A 21,592-nucleotide genomic window follows, 5' to 3' on the forward strand; every position below is an offset into this window, starting at 1 on the left:
TTACTTTGAAGTGGACAGGAAAAAGATTAAACGCAATAAAGAAAGAAATGATGATGATGATGATGATGACGACGATGACGATGATCAACAGCATTTGTATGGCGCCATATATCTTTTATAGAAACATTCAAACGCGCAGACTCCTTAGCAATTGAATGCCTGGAGAAAAAAAAAAAAAATCAGAGGCTTTGAGGTGATCCAGTTAGTCAATTTCACGTAGAAAAGATGGGAGGGAGTTCCATATCACACATAGGCGAGGAGCACTAGAGGAAAATGCCCGGTCTCACCAAAAGACGTATATATACTACGTTGTTTGTTCATACAGTTTTCTCAATATTTTAGATCAATTTCGTTATGTATAAGCATTTTGTTTTTTGTTGTATTTAATTTGTTCTGATAAGTTATCGTATTTGATTATTTTATGGTTGTATTATACGGTATACTGTTCATGCTGGTTATGTAACAGCGCCATGAGCATCATTCTTGATGGACTTCAGTGCATTGTAAGAGGCCACTATTATTATTTTTTTTTAAATCATCAGTATCATTATCATTACTGTAAAAAAACAAAACACTGTAAAACAAAAGTCGAGTGATTTGATTTTCATTCATTTTTCAACAATAGGTCAGTTTGGCCGATTTCTGTTCGCGCATTCCCGTAGGCTTGTATTATGTAGGCCTACAGCTCATCTTTTTGAAGCAAGGGATGGCAAAAAGATGTTTCATCGTACGGAGTAGGCCTATATAGGCCTACTAGTATACAATGTACACTGTATCTCACTTGGCGGTGACTGTTTACATACGTATAACTAATTTAAGGTTTAGTCAAGGTTCGTAAACAGTTGCAATTCGAAATTGTATATACGCAAACGATTTTCATCGTCTTAAACAGTGTTTTCTTTTCGTCTTGCTGCAAAGACGTTTGGTCATATAGGTCTACAAAATTTCTTGGCGACATGCACGACAATGCAAGCCATATACTCTCTAAAAAAAATCGAGTGAAAATTTTCACTCTAAAAAGAGTGAATACAAAAAAGAGTGAATTTCGAGTGAAATTGGAGTGAATTTTGAGTGAAAATACTCATTTTCACTCATTTTGGAGTGACGTCAGGGATCACTCGAAGATTTTGGAGTGATCCCTGACGTCACTCCAAAATGAGTGAAAATGAACATTTTCACTCAAAATTCACTCCAATTTCACTCTATATTCACTCTTTTTTGTATTCACTCTTTTAAGAGTGAATATTTTCACTCGATTTTTTTTAGAGAGTATCTTAGAATTTGATTGCAACTGTTTTCGAATCCTGCAGACGAAAGTTTAAATTCACAATGTTCGCAAACGTTCGCAGCTCAGTGAGAGACTCTTGAGACCAGCCCAGCTTGGATAAGGTTAGTGTATTCGATAATCCCCGTAAGGAAATGTGTGCAGCTTCAGTGGCGGATCCAGGCGGAGGCACACCGGGTGCCCCCTCACCCTTATTTTGGTTTAAAAAAAAAAAAGAAATAAGAAGAAAAATGGAGTTGGCGCGTTCGTCCCCCGACACATTCTAATTTTGTAAAGGCGTCCCTCTTTGCGGAATTCCCGGATCCGCCCCTGAGCTTTATCACTCATCTCTGCATGAGGTGAGTATTAACTCATTAACCAATTCTCCGTTTAATGAGTTCACAACAGCAGAATAATTATGTCGACGAAGGTATACCACCGAGCATACGCTTCAATGCACATGCCGACAGGTGTAATCTTTGTTCGTCTCTACATCTTCCCTGAGAACAAAAGGAGAATAGTTTCCTTTCAAGGTAGAGCCGTGTGGCTTACACCGACCAGGGAAGGTGGCCCGAGAAGAAGAAACAACTCTCCTTTGAAGTCATGCTCGACACCGTAGAACGTTACGCGTTCAACACTACGTGTAGCCATGTGCTTTGAAAAGAGAGAGTGCATCATGCGGTAAGCAGGACTTGAATTGGAGTAGAGAATCAAAATGCAGTGTAAAACTGTCGATTTTGACGCCAAAGAGTTTAAAAAACACGCTAGAACATACTTCGGCGGAGCACTTTCTTTGAAAAATCACAACATTACAGATATGATAAACAATCAAAAATTACATGTAAGCAAAAAGTTTGCATCATGGATAATTATAAATGTCTTTAAAAAATCTAGTATTAATGGCATTTCGAAGAAACTAGAAATACATGTTTATGAATTCCAAATCGAGCATTTCATTTAAGATTTTCCGGTAAAATATAGCTTGTAATTCAATGAAATTCGAAGCGCGTTTTTCGTCTCACAGAGTGGTGTCGGGCATGACTTCATTAACGTAGCCTATGAATGTTGGACATCTTATATGGTATAAAAATGCATTGAATATGCATTGTGTTTGTCTGAATTACGAAGAGTTGCCACTCCGTCTACACCCCCCAGCTGCACAGACCAAAGAGGACACACAGCTCTAAAATTTTCTCACAGAGATGAGTGTTTTCCTATAAAATTTGAAAAAATAATCCATTATAACGAACCCCTCCTTTATGATAATAATTTATGTAAGCTTTTCCGACTATGATCGATTCATCGACGACATTAATTGTTTATGAAAATATTTGATATTATACTTTGACGAATAATATTATGAAAACTGACTTCATGACACAGGAGACAGCAAAATGTTCTCGAAATCCAGTTGGAACTAAACTTGAAGGGGATATAGAGATGAAATGACAATGTATACAGGCAAACATGAATTAAAAACGCATTCATTCATTTTCCACTGCACCCTTATAGATTTGTGCCCGACAAGATACACATTTTCGAACTGATGATTAAAATCGTAGACTGTTTGCCCCTCGCGCTATGCGACTGGTAGAAATCATATCTTGCACGCGTGTCTCTTAAAATAGTCGACATATTCCAAACTCGTCCATTATAGTCATGGAGCTGTTAAAAAAAGCTGAAGAAAAAATGATGTATATTAAACAATTTACTCGCGTAGTTGACATTCGTCACTGATAAGGGATAACCGCATCAGGTATAGAAGTCGCATATATCAGATCTCGAGAAAAAAAAAAGAAGAAAAAAGGGAGAAAGTAAGTGTCAAAGATGTCTGGGGGAAATCATTTTGCTAATCTTGGATTGTATAAGAAAACGTGGAAATAACCGCGGGACAATCGGTGGCTGCTTTTACATTTCGATTGAATCTATAATTAATGTAGTGTGTGTAAAAAATTTTTATGGTGTGCATGAATTACAATTCTCTGAAGAGCTCACGTTTAAGCGTGTGACGTTCACTCCTGCTGCAATGGAGAGGGTTATATAACGATATTTTGCGATAACGAAGTAATTCATAATTAAAGTTGCCAAATTTGTCGACATTAAAAACAATTGTGTGAAATTATTACGAACACTTTTGTATAAGAACACGGTTACAGCAAAATTCTTGTTGAAACAAAGTCATTTCCGAGCGTCATTGGCAAAGAACAAAAGAAACATGCTCCGTTCCAATGAGATGCCACTCCTCGCTTTCCTACATTGTACAAGAAGAAATTCACGGAGACTGCATGAGCGAACGCTTGTTATTTATATTCGTTCACTTTTCCCCGTGGATAACTTGCATTGTATTAATCAAAAGTGAATATTAGGGATCGTTATCACGAACATTATCTTATGGCGTTTGTCCAAAGGTTCGTCATTCGTATACGGGTCATCACTGCGAAAATGAAATCAGGTTTTTTAATCCGAAAACGATAAGAATCTTCGTTATTCCAAAGATTCGCCGATATGAATATGAATTAAGATTCGTGAATCCAAACGTGAAAAAAAAAAGAAAGGAGTACACAGACACAATTTTGGAATTACAAATCTAAATCATTGTCTTCGTTTCTACAGCAAAGTTACGCCTTGCAGAACCTTATTTCATTTTCGGATTAACCAAGCTTTTGAATTACGAATCCTGGGAATATCGAATCTTCGGAACGATCCTCCGAAATAAGTCGGGAATAATGAACGTTCGTAAACGTTCGTAAACGTTCGTAATCGACGAACTTTGGAATAACGAATCAGGCCTATAAACACATTCCTAACCATCACTTCACTTTTATATACATTTTTTTTTTCAAACTAAGCATGAAAGTACAAACTATACTCTGTTTGAAATCTGTTTCAAATTGCCTTTTCATCCAGTGCAGCGTATTTGATATGACCAAATATTACTAAGCATTGAATTACGCATCATACGTATCGTTGCCGTCTTTTTTTTTTCTTCATAACATACTCAGAACTGTATTCGTTCGATAAGACGAAATGTCGTTATACTTTTTTTATGAAATTGCCGATCCCTAGGACTTCGATTATTTATAACTGGAATGCAGTGTATACAAAATAGGCACGGTCAGACTGGCAAAAGATCGAGAAGTTTAACATCGCGATCTTTATAAGATCTCGAAGTTTTGCCCGTCTGATGTTTCCCTGGGTGAAATTCGACCACCGCTGAATTCTCACGTGACTACTAGTACCCCCGTTTATGGATGCACGACGTGCGTTGTTGCCTTGACACATGAAGAGGAAAAATGGACTGTCACATGTGCGCACCGTGTGTATACAGTACGACGGACCATCGATTACGGTACATGTAATTTATCAGGTGCATCAGCGCTATGAATGTATGCAGTCTGTACTTCGATCGACTGTACAAACGGTTGCGGTATACTAATACAACAAGGAAAAGTAGAAATTACGCGGTGCGTAACATATGTCCCCGCCGGAAGTAGCATTTTGTAACAAAATGTGCAATATAGGTAAAAAATCAAGGTCAAAGGTCAAAGAAGTCAAAGGTCAAAATTCTGTGTAGAAGTTTTGAAGCCCTCACCTAGTGCCATCACATAAAGCAAATGGAATCGAAATTGGGTTAGAAATGGCGAAGGAGTAGCATTTTGTAGCCAATGTACAATATAGGTCAAAAATCAAGGTCAAAGGTCAAAGAAGACAAAGGTCAAAATTCTGTGTAGAAGTTTTGAAGCCCTCACCTAGTGCTATCACATAAAGCAAACGGAATCGAAATCGGGTTAGAAATGGCGAAGGAGTAGCATTCTGTAGCAAAATGCACAATATAGGTCAAAAATCAAGGTCAAAGGTCAAAGAAGTCAAAGGTCAAAATTCTGTGTAGAAGTTTTGAAGCCCTCAACTAGTGCCATCATATAAAGCAAACGGAATCGAAATCGGGTTAAAAATGGCGAAGGAGTAGCATTTCGTAGCAAAATGTACAATATAGGTCAAAAATCAAGGTCAAAGGTCAAAGAAGTCAAAGGTCAAAATTCTGTGTAGAAGTTTTGAAGCCCTCACCTAGTGCCATCACATAAAGCAAACGGAATCGAAATCGGGTTAGAAATGGCGAAGGAGTAGCATTTTGTAGCAAAATGTACAATATAGGTCAAAAAATCAAGGTCAAAGGTCAAAGAAGTCAAAGGTCAAAATTCTGTGTAGAAGTTTTGAAGCCCTCACCTAGTGCCATCACATAAAGCAAACGGAATCGAAATCGGGTTAGAAATGGCGAAGGAGTAGCATTTTGTAGCAAAATGTACAATATAGGTCAAAGGTCAAGGTCAAAGGTCACGACTGAAATTCTGTGTAGAAGTTTCAAAGCTCCCATGTAGTGCTATCATATAAAGCAAACAGAATCAAAATTGGCTCATAAATGACAGAGAAGTAGCAAATTGAAGATTTTGATCACACACGGACGCACACACGGACACACGGACACACGGACACACGGACGGACGGACGGACAGACGGACGGACACACGGACACACACACGTACGGAGCCCGTTTCATAGTCCCCTGCTCGAACTCGTTCGGCGGGGACAATTAACAGTTGTACCAGCTCGTTTAGCTGACCAGATGAGCTCGAACTGTAGGTATACGACCGCAAAAAGAAATCTATTCTTCTCCGTCAGATTTGCTCGAACTTGGCCCCATTTCGTACTCGTTTGAGGCGCGGCCACGATTAGTAAAAAGCTGAGAGCTATTCCCCTATACTAGCTAGCCGCAATAACGAAGCCACATTGTGTGCGCGAATGGATTTTACCTGCCGATGCATTGATGGCTAGAACAATACTAGTAGTCCAGAGAATCATTTAAGCCGATAATTAAGTCATGAAATAGTAGTTGGCTGTTCGTAGAAAAGTCGTAGTTTTGAGGGAACTGCCCTTGAGGAAAATAGAAGTGGTGTCAAAAGACGGATTATCGCCGTGAATAGCTAGTGGTCTATTGTCCGATTTTCACACTGCATAACAAAAGACGGCGTTCTCGGTCGCGAGAGCGGAGATGCGGAAGTCGTCTTTTGTGATGTGGCAAAACTACGACTTTCGTACGACTAAATCCTCACTAATCCACCCCTGATCTACAACCACTTAACAATTTATCTACGCCTCTTTCACTTCTTAACAACGACGCATTCAACACTAAGGCACGAACACAAAGAACCACGGCAAAACTACGACTTTCTTACTACTTTTTCAGTAGCAATCTACAGCAAAACTGTGTGCCTTTTCAACACGTAAGTACCACGGTTAGTGCTGGTAGTGAAACCCATGGTGTTTTGAGATGGCAATGCTGAAAGGGTTAAATGACAGAAAGATAGTTGAAGAATTTGCATGCCAAAATAGGTAAATGTCATTTTCAATTTTTTTATGGTCATCATCAAACAGCTTGAAATAATAATTATTAAATATTTTCAATGACACTGCACTTATTACATAACAGGAAACATTTTGTTTTTTAAGATATCGTCAAAAGTATCACAAAATGAATATTGGTTTTTGCATTTGAACTCTTCCTTTCCTCCACATGACATGTATATCCACTGTAAAAATATGGCCTGGTACCAAAATGACATCCACAAGAGCAACAACACCAATATCATAGTCTGTAAAGCCACTGCCCTTCAGCCTTTCAAACACACTCTTCGACTTTATTTTTGCCCTAGCAAAAACCATCAGCGCATAAAAGTACATTTGCCCAGTTGTTTGTGTTTTGTCTATTAGAGTTGTCTTTTGCTTACATCTCACATTTCAAGTTATCAGGAAACAGCTCCTATTTCTTGTTGGTCTTGGCACTTGTGGAAATATGTTATGACATCGTCTGCATTAGCACATTCCACTGCAAACTCCTGTTTTGTGTTTACCATCGAGAAAGGGCAGAATTGGATGAAAAAAATGTCATCAGCCAAACAAGTTAATAGATGTATTGAAGGATCGACATTGCTGTAAGCACTCAGGAAATTGCTATGATCACAATATTTCTGCGGGATATGTATACTTCAGAATACCCACCAGACTGCCCTGTAACTCTTTAAAATTTGAGCATTTCGTCAGATTCTCGAATCTTAATGCGATCTGCCTCCCTCTGGAGAAAGATGATGTCGGAACAAACGTCTGCATGCCTGGGGATGATCGCTTTTTGATTAGATTTGAGATTGAGGCTCACGATAATATTTAGATAACCCCTTTTTACATTTCTTCAGTCTGCGTGAAATTTTCACACACAAAAATTGCACCGCATAATATCCGTTCTTTAAAAATCTTCATTTGATTTCCATCATTTACCACAAAAACCCATCAATTTTTTTGTCGATGGATTGTGATACAAAATTACTAGCAATAGGCATGAGACAATCTAAGATAAAGTCTAATAGACATATTGAATCATGCAGGTGCATGATGATTTTCTTTACAAACAACAGAAAATCATTGACAACATATTTGAAGATAACCACAGTACAAAACACCTGTACATGTAGAGATCTATCTTTTAGAAATGTTATTTTCATTCACACTGTTTTCATGTAAATGTACTAAGATTAGCACATTTCATTAGCAGGCTACTGAAGTTGTGACGGGTCTGTTCTCCAAAATGTCATTTGCAGCGAGTGGGTGACAAGGAGACTTGTTTCAGAGTCTGAACTTTTAACCCGTTGAGGACGGACTGATTTTGCTACAACACAAATTTCCCACAGACACCTGCTCGAGCATACTCCGGACTCATCCTAAATGGGTTAAATGATATGAGACAAGCATTTCAGAAACCTGACTACAATGCAGACATTTCTGCAGTATGAAACACCTCTTAGTCTAATTCCCCTCTGGCTGGCCTAACTATGTAAACATAAGACCACATCACATTTCCAAAAGAATTGAAATGAGATGATAAGTGACTTCTAAGAAGAACTGAAAGTTTATTTGATGAAAATCTGTTTTGAAATGATTGAAATATCCAAAACAAAGCAAATCGAAGTGGTCCTAATAAAAAGCTGGTTCCCACCTTTTCCTCTTAGAATTGTACGCTCTTCAACATTTCATGTGAGTGGTTTCTGATTATCTCCCAAAAAGTTAAAAGCTGAATCCCCATCTCAACCAAACCTATACCATCCCTTTAATCCAACTTTCTCTATGTCAAGTGGTATGTGTTCCTCTGTCTCAACTGATCACGACTGAAACCAGAACAATACATTCATGGCAAACGGCTCAATCCTCTTATCTCTGGCACGCCTCAGAATGGTGGTCTCTACCTCACAATTAATACAAAATAGTCTTTCCCGACCAGCGCTGCTGCTACAATGAATGCAGCCTTTCAAAAATTGAGTCTTTTTTGGAGAAATTACTCTCAGAAAGCTTTCTTTAACTCGCACGCTTCATTCTCCCCAATGCTACTGTGCATCTTTTCCTTTCACCTGGCACAGCAGGAAGCCCCACGCCCGTTCCAACGGCAAGGCGGCGACGATGCAAATCTTTTATCAAATCATTTCAGGGTGGCGCAATGATCGACCTTGAAATTAACTGCTTTTCATTACCAACCCCAGACACAACAGGGGATTCCTTACGCCCCCAAGTGAAATCTCGCGCATCTTGGCAACGGCCGAAGAGGAAGAAAGACGACCAAAAAAAAAAAAGAAGCATCTAGGTGATTACGCTTCGGAAATTTTCAGCCGCGATGACTCAGAGGCTACGGTAGACTCCTACGTTCATCACGTTGTCCTTATTGGAATCCCCCAAGTGTGGTCGTCTTTGTTTCCACTCCAGTGATCCATTCGTCCTCAGCGGCCTAATTCCTGTCATTTTCTTCCAGGATCCACATACACGAGGAACTCTCTCTCACCCTCTCTCGCTCTTTTCCCATTCTCAACTGGGCATACTGATGAGATTTTGTAGCGATACCACAAACCCCGGGGATCTAGACACAGTCTTAATTGATGAAGGAGGTAATGTTTCCCTATTCATTAGCAGTCAAGGCCACCAATACAGCCAAATAAGACTCTGTCCAGCAGAGCATGGCATAATGTTTGGAAACATGGCTTTTCTTATTCCTCATTCTCTACCCCCATCGTAACCACCACCCCCCCCCCCCAAAAAAAAAGCCTTTTCAATCATGTCATTGCAAAACAGATCTGCAGGATCTAGGCCTATGGATATTATGATGAAATATAACCCTGTATATACCCTTCCCTTGTACACTATGTTCTGTATGTTGTCCATCTTGCATAAAATGTTTCTAAAATATTCTGTTGGAATGTGATTGCAAGCACTGCTATGGAACTGAAGCATGTGTGAATAATGCCTCTGTTGTCCATGGAGCAGAAACATACAAACACACAAACATACCACCATACACATCTCCAGACAGAAATCACACGGTCATCCACATTTTGTTACACTGTAGAACAAAACAGAAGTGACAAAAGTAATGTTAAATTTCTTGTAAAAATATATATAGGGCCTATATATTGTAATCATTATCATCATCACCGTCACCATCATCATCGTCATCATCATCACCATCATCACCATTATCATCATCACCATCATCACCATCACCATTATTATAAAATTGCACATTAGGGACCTACACCAGGGCAGCCGATCTACAAATGTAAATATCCATCTGACATTGTAACTGTGTGGCCTTACACATTTCAGATGTTCTTTTTAAAACTTCTCATTCATGCTATAAGAAAAATAAAACAAAGACACTTGTGAAAAATAAAACAAATATGCCTAAAAAAAAGAGAAAAATTTAGAAAAGAAAAGCGGCCTTGCCCTGAAAAACGCATGCTACACTGTTTTCAAAATAGCATGTGAGATGAAAATGGCAAAATCCTATTGAGAATTTAGACTAGCGGGCTATCATGCCCGTTATGAGGTGTGTGCTCCTTGCTTCAGGGCATTGCCAGCCCTTTAATGGCTTGGTCTATTGTGACCATAGGCACATAAATCAAGCAATATGATGTTCTTTGTAGGTGAATCATCCTTTTATGCTCACAGTAAGCCTACTATTCTTGAAGATCCCACCCCCTTAAATGCTCCCAAATGTGAACTACATCCCGGCAATATCACCCATCTTGACTGCTTTTGGAAATGGCACATTACAGCTGTGACTAAACAGTTATGACAAGCATATCTGACATAAATGTCATGTAACATCAGACCGAAAATCTCTGTCAGATTTAGACCCAAGCCCACTGATGGTGATCGCCATGGTGATGGGGGATGTTGCCCGTCGAAATTCCAGGCAGATGAGGGGGAAAAAACAAATTGACTGAAGCCCACATTCATCCAGCCATACATCATAACAAGACACACCGCAATCTGGATCGAATTGGCCGTGCGACAATCAGATTGATGAGTACGAACGAGCAAAGGGGAAAAAAATTGATGACTTTGAAAGATTTGAAATCCCCAAGAATTGGGCATCTATTACACACACACACACGTACAAACACATACCCACAAACATATGCACAAACACACACACACACACACACACACACACACACACACACACACACACACATAGAAACACACACACATAGAAACTCGCAAATTTGCGGGCAAACGTGACAGATGGGGTCTCTGCCTGCAGCAACTCGGCCGGAGAGTCACCCGGAACGGATCGGCCTCTGGCGGACTAAAGGATAGAAACTGGACGGGTCGCCGGGCGGAGCGGGAGTTGACCACTTTATGGTGAGTGCCACTGAGAGATGGGGGAAAGCAATTGACCGGGCGTGGTCACTCATGCATAATGCCAGGGGGGGGGAAAGGGGTAGTGAAGCAGGCAGTCGGTATGCCCCTTTCAGACTAAGCAGTGTTCAATGGATGCATGCTGCATTCGCTTGTTCTGAAAACCGTCATAGGCTGCGCTTATCAACTTTCCCATGTTTGAAATGCTTTTCAAAACTCACTATCAAAACGTGTTAGCAAACACTTTTCACATCATGTTTCTTGAGTCGTTGCATTTATCAACTCTGTTGTGAGTCGATTGGAAAACCTTGCCACTGCACAGCTCCATTGCGCAGTTTGACCCAATGACCCAAGACGCAGAGATGTGCAGTTGGCAGTAGTTGCCATGGGCAGGTCCGAGCTATAAACGCATTTCAAAACGACTTTGCGTTTACCAAAACTGTACTGAAACGCTCTTCAGGCTCAAATGCATTTGCGATCACACTTTTTTCGACATTTCAGATACGCGATTATCAACTGCCCAAACTCCTTCAAAGATGTTTGCAAACCTTAATTCTGTGCCAGAAGTATTAAAGTTGATAAATGCACCATTTGACTCCCGTTCAAATTACCAATGAAAATTGGAGCAAAAGTTATCTCAACCATACTTTAGTTTCACTAGTGTACATGTCAAATGGTGATTGACCACGGGCCTCCAGTCTGGAAAGATCTCTAGTTAAACACCACGGGATTTTCTCCCTTTTTTGGGGGGGGGGGGGAGGGGGGAATGCTACCTAGTTTCAAGGAGTGTAATGCAGTATTTTAACTTCATTTTGATTAATATCCATTTTGCAAACATCACAAAATTGTGGATGGTTGAAGAACAATGTCTCCCATCATCAGGTAGTGGAATGGTCATACACCTCAAAAGTTAAAAAAAATTAATAAATAAATAAATAAAAAACTAACCTCGTGTCACTTGAGAATATGCTCCCCTTTTGTACCAAGAAAAACAGTTGGAATTTTGGGGGTCCAAATAAATTTGCTTGAAGTCTATAGACTTGTTTCCCCCTCCATTATAAAGAAGTTTCAAATTTTATCATTCTGAGGAAAGGTCTGAATTACCTACCTCTACAATACCACCTTATGAAAAGCAATTTAATTTTGAGGGTTGCAAAGGGGACACACAAACTTCAAAGAACCGTGATCTCATGAAACAGAGAGGTGATATGAGAAGTTCACATTTTATTGATGCAATTCTTACTGGGCTTCAAACAATCTTTCGCAGGTGGAGAAATTACATCACCGATGGAATCACTATGAGTACAGTACATAGCTATAGATTAACTTTCGGGTGTGACAGTGGCTATAATTATGTGTCAACTACCTCATCTCAGCAGAATTTGAAAACATAACTACAGAGAAATAATTGATGAAACAGAGCAACGGTGTATGACTGTTATACAGCACACACTGAACACAACACATGTCAGGCCAAAGGGGAATTAGAAAACTGAATGCTCAATGACTTTCACATGTGATTAACCTGTAGTGAGTAGTGATCACATCTTTCATTATGTTGCTAATACTGAAATATGCTCTTGATCATTTCAAGATGAGTAGGCATTTCAGACAGCCTGCTGAGAACATTTCCAGTACAGATCAAAAACTAATCAAATACACTTGTAAATATATGCTGCACATACCAGTATTAGGCATGAACAGACCTACAAGTTTTACCTGCAATGTACAGCTTTCTACTATTGCTTCATACTCCAAAGCAAAAAAAAAGAAAAAAAGTCAGATTTCTGGACGTAAGTTGATACACTGATTCTATTAAATGGATGGTATAGTATTGGTGGAGATGAAAATTGGGCTTTTAACTTTTTGCAAGATACCAAGAAACCACTTATGAGATAATACAGAGTATACCATTCTAAGAGGAATTTAAAGTTTATTGGATGAAAATTGGTTTGGGAATGGCTGCAGACATCTAAAAACAAAGTAAAACAAAGTGACCTTAATAAAAAGTGGGTCCCACCTTTCATTAGGAATTGCTCTGTTTTGAGTAACTTAAAGGGGATGGCTAGTAACTGATCAGTGGAAATCAGTGGGAATGCTGAGGGATGATTGTTCCAATCCTTATGGGATTCATTTAAGAGTACATTATATATCTATTCTTGCGTGAAAATTATTTGCTTCAGAATGGTCTCATATTCAAGTAATGTGCAGTTTAATGTTTCCAGGTAAGCGTCCCTGGTCAGTGACGGGGCATTAATCTGCACATTACTTGAATATGAGATCGTTCTGAAGCAAATAATTTTCACACAACAGTAGATATATAATGTACTCTTAAATCAATCCCACAAGGATTGGAACAATCATCCCTCAGCATTCCCACTGATTCCCACTGATCGGTTACTAGCCATCCCCTTTAACCATTTCAAAACCAAATTTCATCAAATAAACATTGAATCCCTCTTGGAATTACATGCTGTTTGACATTTCACAAGATATTTCTCATCATCTCTCACACACACACACACACACACACACACACAAAATGTTAGAAACCTGAAGTTAGGTGTCAACAAAAACTATATCATTCCTTTAAAGGGATGGTACAGTATTGGTGGATATGAGAATTGAGTTTTTAACTTTTTGTGAGATACCGAGAAAACACTTATGATATAGTACAGAGCATACCATTTTAAGAGGAATTCAAAGTTTATTTGATGAAAATCGGGTTTGGAATGACTGAAACATCCAAAAACAAAGTAAAACAAAGCGATCGTAATAAAGTGTGGGTCCCACACTTTATCAGAATCGCTCTTTTTGGATATCTCAGCCATTTCAAAACCAATTTTCATCAAATAAACGTTGAATTCCTCATAGAATTGCATGCTCTTTCATATTTCATATGAAGTCGCTCATTATCTCATCAAAAAATGTAGAAACCTGAAATTAGGTTTCAACCAAAACTATACTATCCCTTTAAGGTCTAATGTCCCACACAGGGATGCCAGCAGACAATAATAAGTGAGTCAAGTGAGCCGAAACTGACCACTTCAGTGTGAAGGCCCTTTGAGGTTTGCAGTTGTGACCATAATCTGTGAGCTCTGAGAAAACCTAACTGGCGCACCCCTTTTCTTAAATAATTCAGTCATGAATAATTAAAAGCTGGTTCCTCTGGCCAATGGAATTGCTAGATCCTTGCTCGGTCCACTCATCTGCCATCAAGTGCGAAATGAATATCCATGAACTTCTTCAAACATACCTCTACTGTACTGATTGGTTGCAATTATTGTTAGAAATGCTGGTAGCAAAATTTGACAATTCAAAGGCAAAAGATACAAAATTCAGACTAGTCTCCCTTCAAAAGGACCTCCCACTGGGGATTGCCTCTCCCCTGGTGGCTCGACTTTGTCACATCAGATGACCCTATGCTTACTTCTCTCATGATTACTGTAAAACCAGATGCATTCGTGGCATGAAACTTTCACAAATTGCCACTGGCATTTAATGCTTTGTGTAAAAAAGAACTTTTGAAGGCATTTTACTTATCAACTGCGGATCTTGGCTCTTCATGAAATTCACGAAAGTTTTCTACATGCAAGCGAAAATTGTTGGTTTTACGATACTACAGAGAGAGGGTCTCTGACAAAGACTATTATTTAGTTTGCTGTTTTCTTCCTCCACTACTGGTTTAAGTCCATGTATTTGCTGCATTAAATTGGCTGAGTAGCTTCTCTATCCGCTTATCTACACAAACAGGGGAATACAAGACTGTATAGATGCATCAGTGTGAGATTGGATAGGCACTCATCACACCCACAAATACAAGAGGGTATATCAATCGGATTTAGTCGCAGTGTTCATACGCCCAGTCTCCGCAGAATGATTCGCTTGACAGGGCACTAATTCCGTGCTTAACTGTCCAATCGGAGTTAAATCCACTCCTAAATGCCCATTCCCTGTCAAACAATGGTCAGCATGACCGCTCCTGACCCATGACGTCAGTCCAAAGAAATGAAAGAAATGCATGCTGGCCAGCGTACCCTTTAATGCTAGTGTGAAATACATCTGCTGCTGTTTTATAAACATGCACACACAAGTAGAATGGCAATTCTAGTTATATACAGGCACATTGGTGACACACAAAGTGAAAGTTTGGGGTAGTGATCTTTGAAGGTTTTGAGTAATTTCACGCTCTGTCTTTTTGGAGCTATTCCGCAATATGTGATGTCACATAAGAATGCAACAATATGTGATGTACATAAATGTGTGAACATACAGTACGTTTTCATTTAAAGTAGCATTAATAAGTAGAGTACCTATTTTGGAGTAACTGTTTATATGGTTTGTAAATTGAAATGAAATTTGAATAACGAGCATCCCCAATAGTAAAAGGCAGCCATCCAATACTGCATTAACATAAAACTAATTATTACGGCACGTGTAGAAGTGCATGCGACTGGCATTGAGCCTGACATGAAGAAGAGTTTATCTCTGAAAGTAGAAATATGCACATAAATAAATTCTTCGCTATATTCAGATTTTGGAATAAATAAAAAAAGGCGGGTAACTTCAATCCATCATACCCTGGAGATACTGCAGAATGGAATTGTTTGTTTGTTCTGAAGACTTCATGAGAAATTGTGGGATGAATCTTTTCAATAAATAAAATCCTCCCCTCATCCCAGAAGATTAGCGTGTGAAATGCCAGGTGAGGCCGCAGCAAAATGAAGCGCGGTCAGAATCTCCTTCCCGAGGAGGAGGGGGTTTGCAGCCAGCGAAAAAAAATGGGGCTCACGTATCAATCGGAGATCGCTCATGTAAAGCCAGCCGTGTTTACTGGAAAGGGCATGTCTCTTTCCCCCCTGCCTTTGGGTATCTATAAGTCTGCAAACGGATTCAAAGCCAACATCGTCAGAAATCCTGGCCACAGAGGCAACGACTTATCGGAAATATCAATACAGCCCGAATCCGACAGCAGGGGGAATGTCAATGCACCTCCCGATTCAGAAGGTGGATTCAGAAGGAGGTCACCGAAGAGCTTGGTGGATGTTTTGACATCCTATATCAGATTGTGAATGGAGGGCAAAAGTTTTTCTCACTCCCGTCTCCGCAGAGAAGAATTTTCTTCAAAAGTGGTAACCTTGCATCGCTGGGCAATATCCCAATTCCAATGCATAGGAGGTTGGAGAGGGCAAGATTTTAATCTGCCAGGCACACACGGCCTTTCTGGAAGCGTCTGTCCGTCTGTGTGGACGGACAGCAGCAACGTGTTGGCTCAGTCGGAGGGAGCCCCCTTGCGGCCAGTTTAGGCGCAGCAAAATGAAGTTCCCTCCTCGTGAGATCTGAAGAGATTCGTGCTATCGAATTGAACAACCCTCGGGAGTTTGTGGCAGTCAGAAAGCCCTTACCAGACATGACATCCCCAGATTTTGTTACCATAACAACAATTGGCTGCCAAGCACTGGGAAACTGAAGTAATGCGAGCGGTTTAAAGGGGAAGGCTAGTAACTGATCAGTGGGAATCAGTGGAAATGCTGGGAGATGATTGTTCCAATCCTTATGGGATTCATTCAAGAGTTCATTGTATATCTATTGTTGTGTGAAAATGATTTGCTTCAGAATGGTCTCATATTCAAGTAATGTGCAGTTTAATGCTTCCAAGTTAGCGTCCCTGGTCAGTGACGGAGCATTAATCTGCACATTACTTGAATATGAGACCGTTCTGAAGCAAATCATTTTCACACAACTATAGATATACAATGAACTCTTGAATGAATCCCATAAGGATTGGAACAATCATCTCCCAGCATTTCCACTGATTCCCACTGATCAGTTACTAGCCTTCCCCTTTAAAGACAGCAGTAGCAGAAATTGTAAAGCATTGTGCAGGGTCCCAGGGAGGACGGGAAACACAATAGCTTGGAATAGCAATGCTTGTTGCTGACAATTAAAGCAGTAGGATCATGCTCCTTTATATTATGCAAAATCCTGGCAATAGAATAATTTTGTCCTAGGCCAGCAACTGTCAGTCAAAGAGAAAACAAAAATATAAAAACCGAAGGTAACAAAATGAATATGTTTGTTGCTTTGAGGTGAGGGCAAAAGTTTGCAACCTTAAATTCAATCCATGAAGCTGTGTGCTGGCTACCAATTTGTCATCTTTTCAGGTAAATCTCAGAAAATTGAAATGGTCATCCCTATGGATTTCCAAAAGAATCACTTCTAGCTAGAAAATCATTTCTAGCTAGAGTTAGAGGGGATAGATTGTATGTGGTACACACAAAACTGGGATTCCCAACAGACATGATATCAATACAGCACAAAATCTCATGGGGCTCCTCCAGCTCAACATTCAATCTACGGTCTGCAGGCTACAACGACCTCACAAATCACACCCTAGATTTCGATGCAAACAAAAAGATGCATCTTAACCCATTGATGACGGGTTGCTTTTGCTCCAACAAGCATTCCCCATAGACACCTGCTCGTGTATACTCCGGACTCGTCCTCAATGGGCTAAGCTTGCACAGGAAAATAAGGGAAAAATCATGAGGTACATGCATGTACATGTAAGAATGTTCAGAATTTTGTTGCTGTTGTTGACTAAAGTATGACTTTAATTCAATATCATAAACTGAAGAGTATAAACGTTATATGTACTGAGACAGAAAAACAAAAAAAGTTTCGCTGCCAGTGAGGACGGACGAGCAAATTTCGCGAAGACTTCTCAAAATTAAACTTTGTGATGTTTTGCCAGCGTGACCACAGATAATAAGGGCATATTCTTGAGGAAATAGAGGAAATGATTGGGGATTTTTTTTCTCTTTCTTTTCTAATGCTAGAACTTGTGTCAAATGCTATGTATAATTTATTCACTTACTGTAAAAGTGGTTATTTTTGCATGACTAATTTTTCGCGCTTGGCCGGGTAAGAAGAGTTTTGCGTGTTTTTAATTTCGCGGAATCAAGACATCACGCACAGGAACATATGGCAAGCAAAAATATTAGCGCGCTTTTATTTTCGCACTAGTTTCTGGTGGCGCGAAATGGGCGAAAATTTCAACGCCGCGAAAATTTCCACTTTTACAGGACTTACTACAATATGATGAAAAAATGTGCAAATATGAAGTAAAATTTCTTCAAATAAAACTAGTTTCATGTTCAGATAAACTAGAATTTGATACTGTCTCACGGTAAGTTGCAGATGTTGCGTTGCTGATTTCCAATATTTTTCATCTTTCATTTCGAACAAGAGACCCGCTGAGCCTACACGTTTGTAGTACTCACCTGCAAATAGCATTTTGCCTTCATGGCACAATACCTGAAGGAAACTATTTAAAAACCCTACAGATTCATGGAATGCTGCATACCCCTTTTGATCGAATTTCAGCCACTTGTTTTTCAAGAGAAGCATGAAAATGTCAAAAATTATGAAACGTAGCTTATTTTGTGTATGATAGGTAACACGCAGTATCCTGGGGTACCCCCATCTAATGTTCGTAACATCTACAGCATATTTACACACTGCCATCATGGAGGTCCTGTGACAACAAATGTTACAAGAATATACCATCATTTTGATGTTTGTACTACCCAGGTATATTATTTGGAAATGAAAATAAAACATGAATGAATGAATGAATGAATGAATGAATGAATGTATGAATGAGTGAGGTCAAAATCTACCAGTTGGCGATAAGGATCCCAATGCCAATCCAGTCCTAGTTGTTATGAAGTTTTATACTGATAATGATGACACTTTTTATAGCCTTTTCAAAGCATGTTATAACAATTTTGAACAGTAATTCAACATAATATCAGTTTAATTCCACTAGCTTGTCCTATGATAACTTAATTCTATGTCTTCCGTGGACTGGTAATGCAAAGTGAGCTGCAGCTCTCTGTGTGTGACACTTAACACGTTATGGACGGGCTGGTTTTGCTACAACACGCATTTCCCATAGACACCTGCCCGGGTATACTCGGGACTCGTCTTCAACGGGTTAATAACACTGGTGTAGTGTGTGTAATGAGTGCTGATGTATGATGCTGCTGCACTGCAGAGTTTATTTTTACCACAAAATTTTCTTCCATAAAGCACTAGAAATAACTTTCGCACTTTTGTTGTAACCGCAGTTACACCACTTAAAGATAAATAAACTAGAGAGGGGCCGTCAAAGGCGGCAGACCCACGCCTAAGTACAAAGTCGGGGTAAACATAATGTGCATTCGGTCATCTACCAGAATTCGGCCACTTAATTGCCAGTGTGCTTTATCACCAGCCAGTGAGTTCTACCAAAGATCGTACACTGAAGTGTACGATCTTTGGTTCTACAGTCACATCACACGCAAATCACATAATTACACATACGGTATTAACACTCATTCACGTACTGTGAGGAAAGTCCTTAAGTCTCCTCCAAAAATCCATCGAAAATCCCAAATTCCACCGTCAAAAGTGCAGAATCGGAACTTTTCCAAGCGCGCGCGAATTAAGTCCAGTTTAAAGAGTATTGTCTACGCGACGGGTCGCGGAAAAAGCGCTAAAAATCGAGAAATACGCCGTTTTCTTGCGGGATATTTTGATTATAGCAAGCCGAGAGTGTGATGATATCAAAGGTCGTATGAGTGTACGATTTTTGATGGTATCCACAAAAGCAAAAAAGAAAAACAAAATTTACGTACCCCCTAGGCAATTACCCCTATGATTAGTGTCTACGGGAATTATTCAATGCAAGGGTTGAATGCAAATGTCTACTGCACCAGTATTCGGCCACCAACGAGCGCCGCAACGTCCCCGGTGCAATTTTGCACCAACAGTGTAGAGCGCGATGCATTTTCAGCGGCCTTGCACACGCATTGACATTGAGCACGCATATCGTGCAGTGTGACTGCGACCGAGCAAAATGCTCCTCCAACGAAAAAAACAATCAATGTTAATTTGAAAAATCATCAAATATCAAAGGTCGTATGAGTGTACGATCTTTGATGGTATCCACAAAAGCAAAAAAGAAAAACAAAATTTACGTACCCCCTAGGCAATTACCCCTATGATTAGTGTCTACGGGAATTATTCAATGCAAGGGTTGAATGCAAATGTCTACTGCACCAGTATTCGGCCACCAACGAGCGCCGCAACGTCCCCGGTGCAATTTTGCACCAACAGTGTAGAGCGCGATGCATTTTCAGCGGCCTTGCACACGCATTGACATTGAGCACGCATATCGTGCAGTGTGACTGCGACCGAGCAAAATGCTCCTCCAACGAAAAAAACAATCAATGTTAATTTGAAAAATCATCAAAATACGGGCCAGTTTGTGATGACGGAGAACGAACTTTCATAAATCTAGAAGGACATAGTCCCTCAAATAGGCCTAAACGTAAATTTCGGAATTCTTACGAACATTTGAGCAGCAAAGTCGGATCGTTGGGGAGTTTATGTCTTCGTATGGTAGCGGAAAATCGCAAAGTGAGAAACGGGAAATTTTCGGAATGGTCACTATACCATGGGGTCAAAACTTCAAGGTCACACAGAATTTGCAAGGGTCAACCGATTATCACCAAAATCTAATCGATTCTTTCCTGTCATTATCCAAACATTCCCTGAACATTTCGTGCAAATCCGTTTACCCGTTCTCTTGTTATCTTGTACACAAACAAACAAACAAACAAACAAACAAACAAAAAAACAAACAAACAAACAAACAAACAAACAAACAAACAAACAAACAAACATACGGAACCCTTTACATAACCCCCTGCCGATTTTCATCGGCGTGGGTAATAAATAATTCAACAAAATGGCAGATTTCTATTATTGGTACCCCAGGGTACCTGTAACTGCATCATATTTGGGCCTCATCGTGAGGAACCAATGTGGGTACAACTCCTTGTGTACAAGCTATGTCTCCTCTCCTTCCAAGTTTGGTCAAAATCCAGGTACCAGTCTTCAAGAAGAAGATGAGATTGTGCACAAGTATAACGCATGACGGATGAGGCAAGCTGCACGATGCACGACAGTTGTCAGACAATACAACAGATGGCTGGCTGAAAACGATCACAATAGCTCACCTGAGTCATTCTGCTCGGGTGAGCTAAAAATGGGATATTTATACGACAAAATGAATATTGCACAAACACTCACCGATTCCCTTGAAAGTTTCCCATAATTTTAAAGGTACACTGACCTCGGACTAGAGAGGGAGTTTCTGCATGGACCTACACTTATGTATCTGCCATGTTTCTGAGCATCCAAATAAAATCAATTTAAACTGTATGTCAAAAATAGTAAAAATAATGTAAATATGAAGAATTTCATCACAAAACGAGCTACATCCATTCTTGTCAAGTTGAGATATTTGTGATAAAAGCTGCTAAAAACCAGAAATAATAAGAAAATACAGGATATTTTTAATAGTAATTTCTGAATATTCCTTGTTATGTTACAAGTGAGGTATTACTTTAAAGGTTTAATTTTGCTCTACCTGAGGATGGACTTACTTTGAAATGTTTAAAAATAGCGCTTAGCCCATTTTGCAATAAAATTCTTCATATATCTTGATTCAGCCATTATTCCTAGCTGGTTCCACCTATTACA

General features: G+C 39.6%; 1 pseudogene; it reads right to left on the minus strand.

The window, feature by feature from the left end:
• The window catches only part of LOC139713222 (plexin-A4-like), a 274,914-nt pseudogene that overhangs the window by 193,791 nt on the left and 59,531 nt on the right, over positions 1-21,592 (minus strand).

This window comes from Diadema antillarum, unplaced genomic scaffold, assembly GCF_040938485.1.
Source record: "Diadema antillarum isolate AM-2024a unplaced genomic scaffold, OU_Dant_1.0 seq00001927_RagTag, whole genome shotgun sequence".
Lineage (NCBI taxonomy): Eukaryota > Metazoa > Echinodermata > Echinoidea > Diadematoida > Diadematidae > Diadema > Diadema antillarum.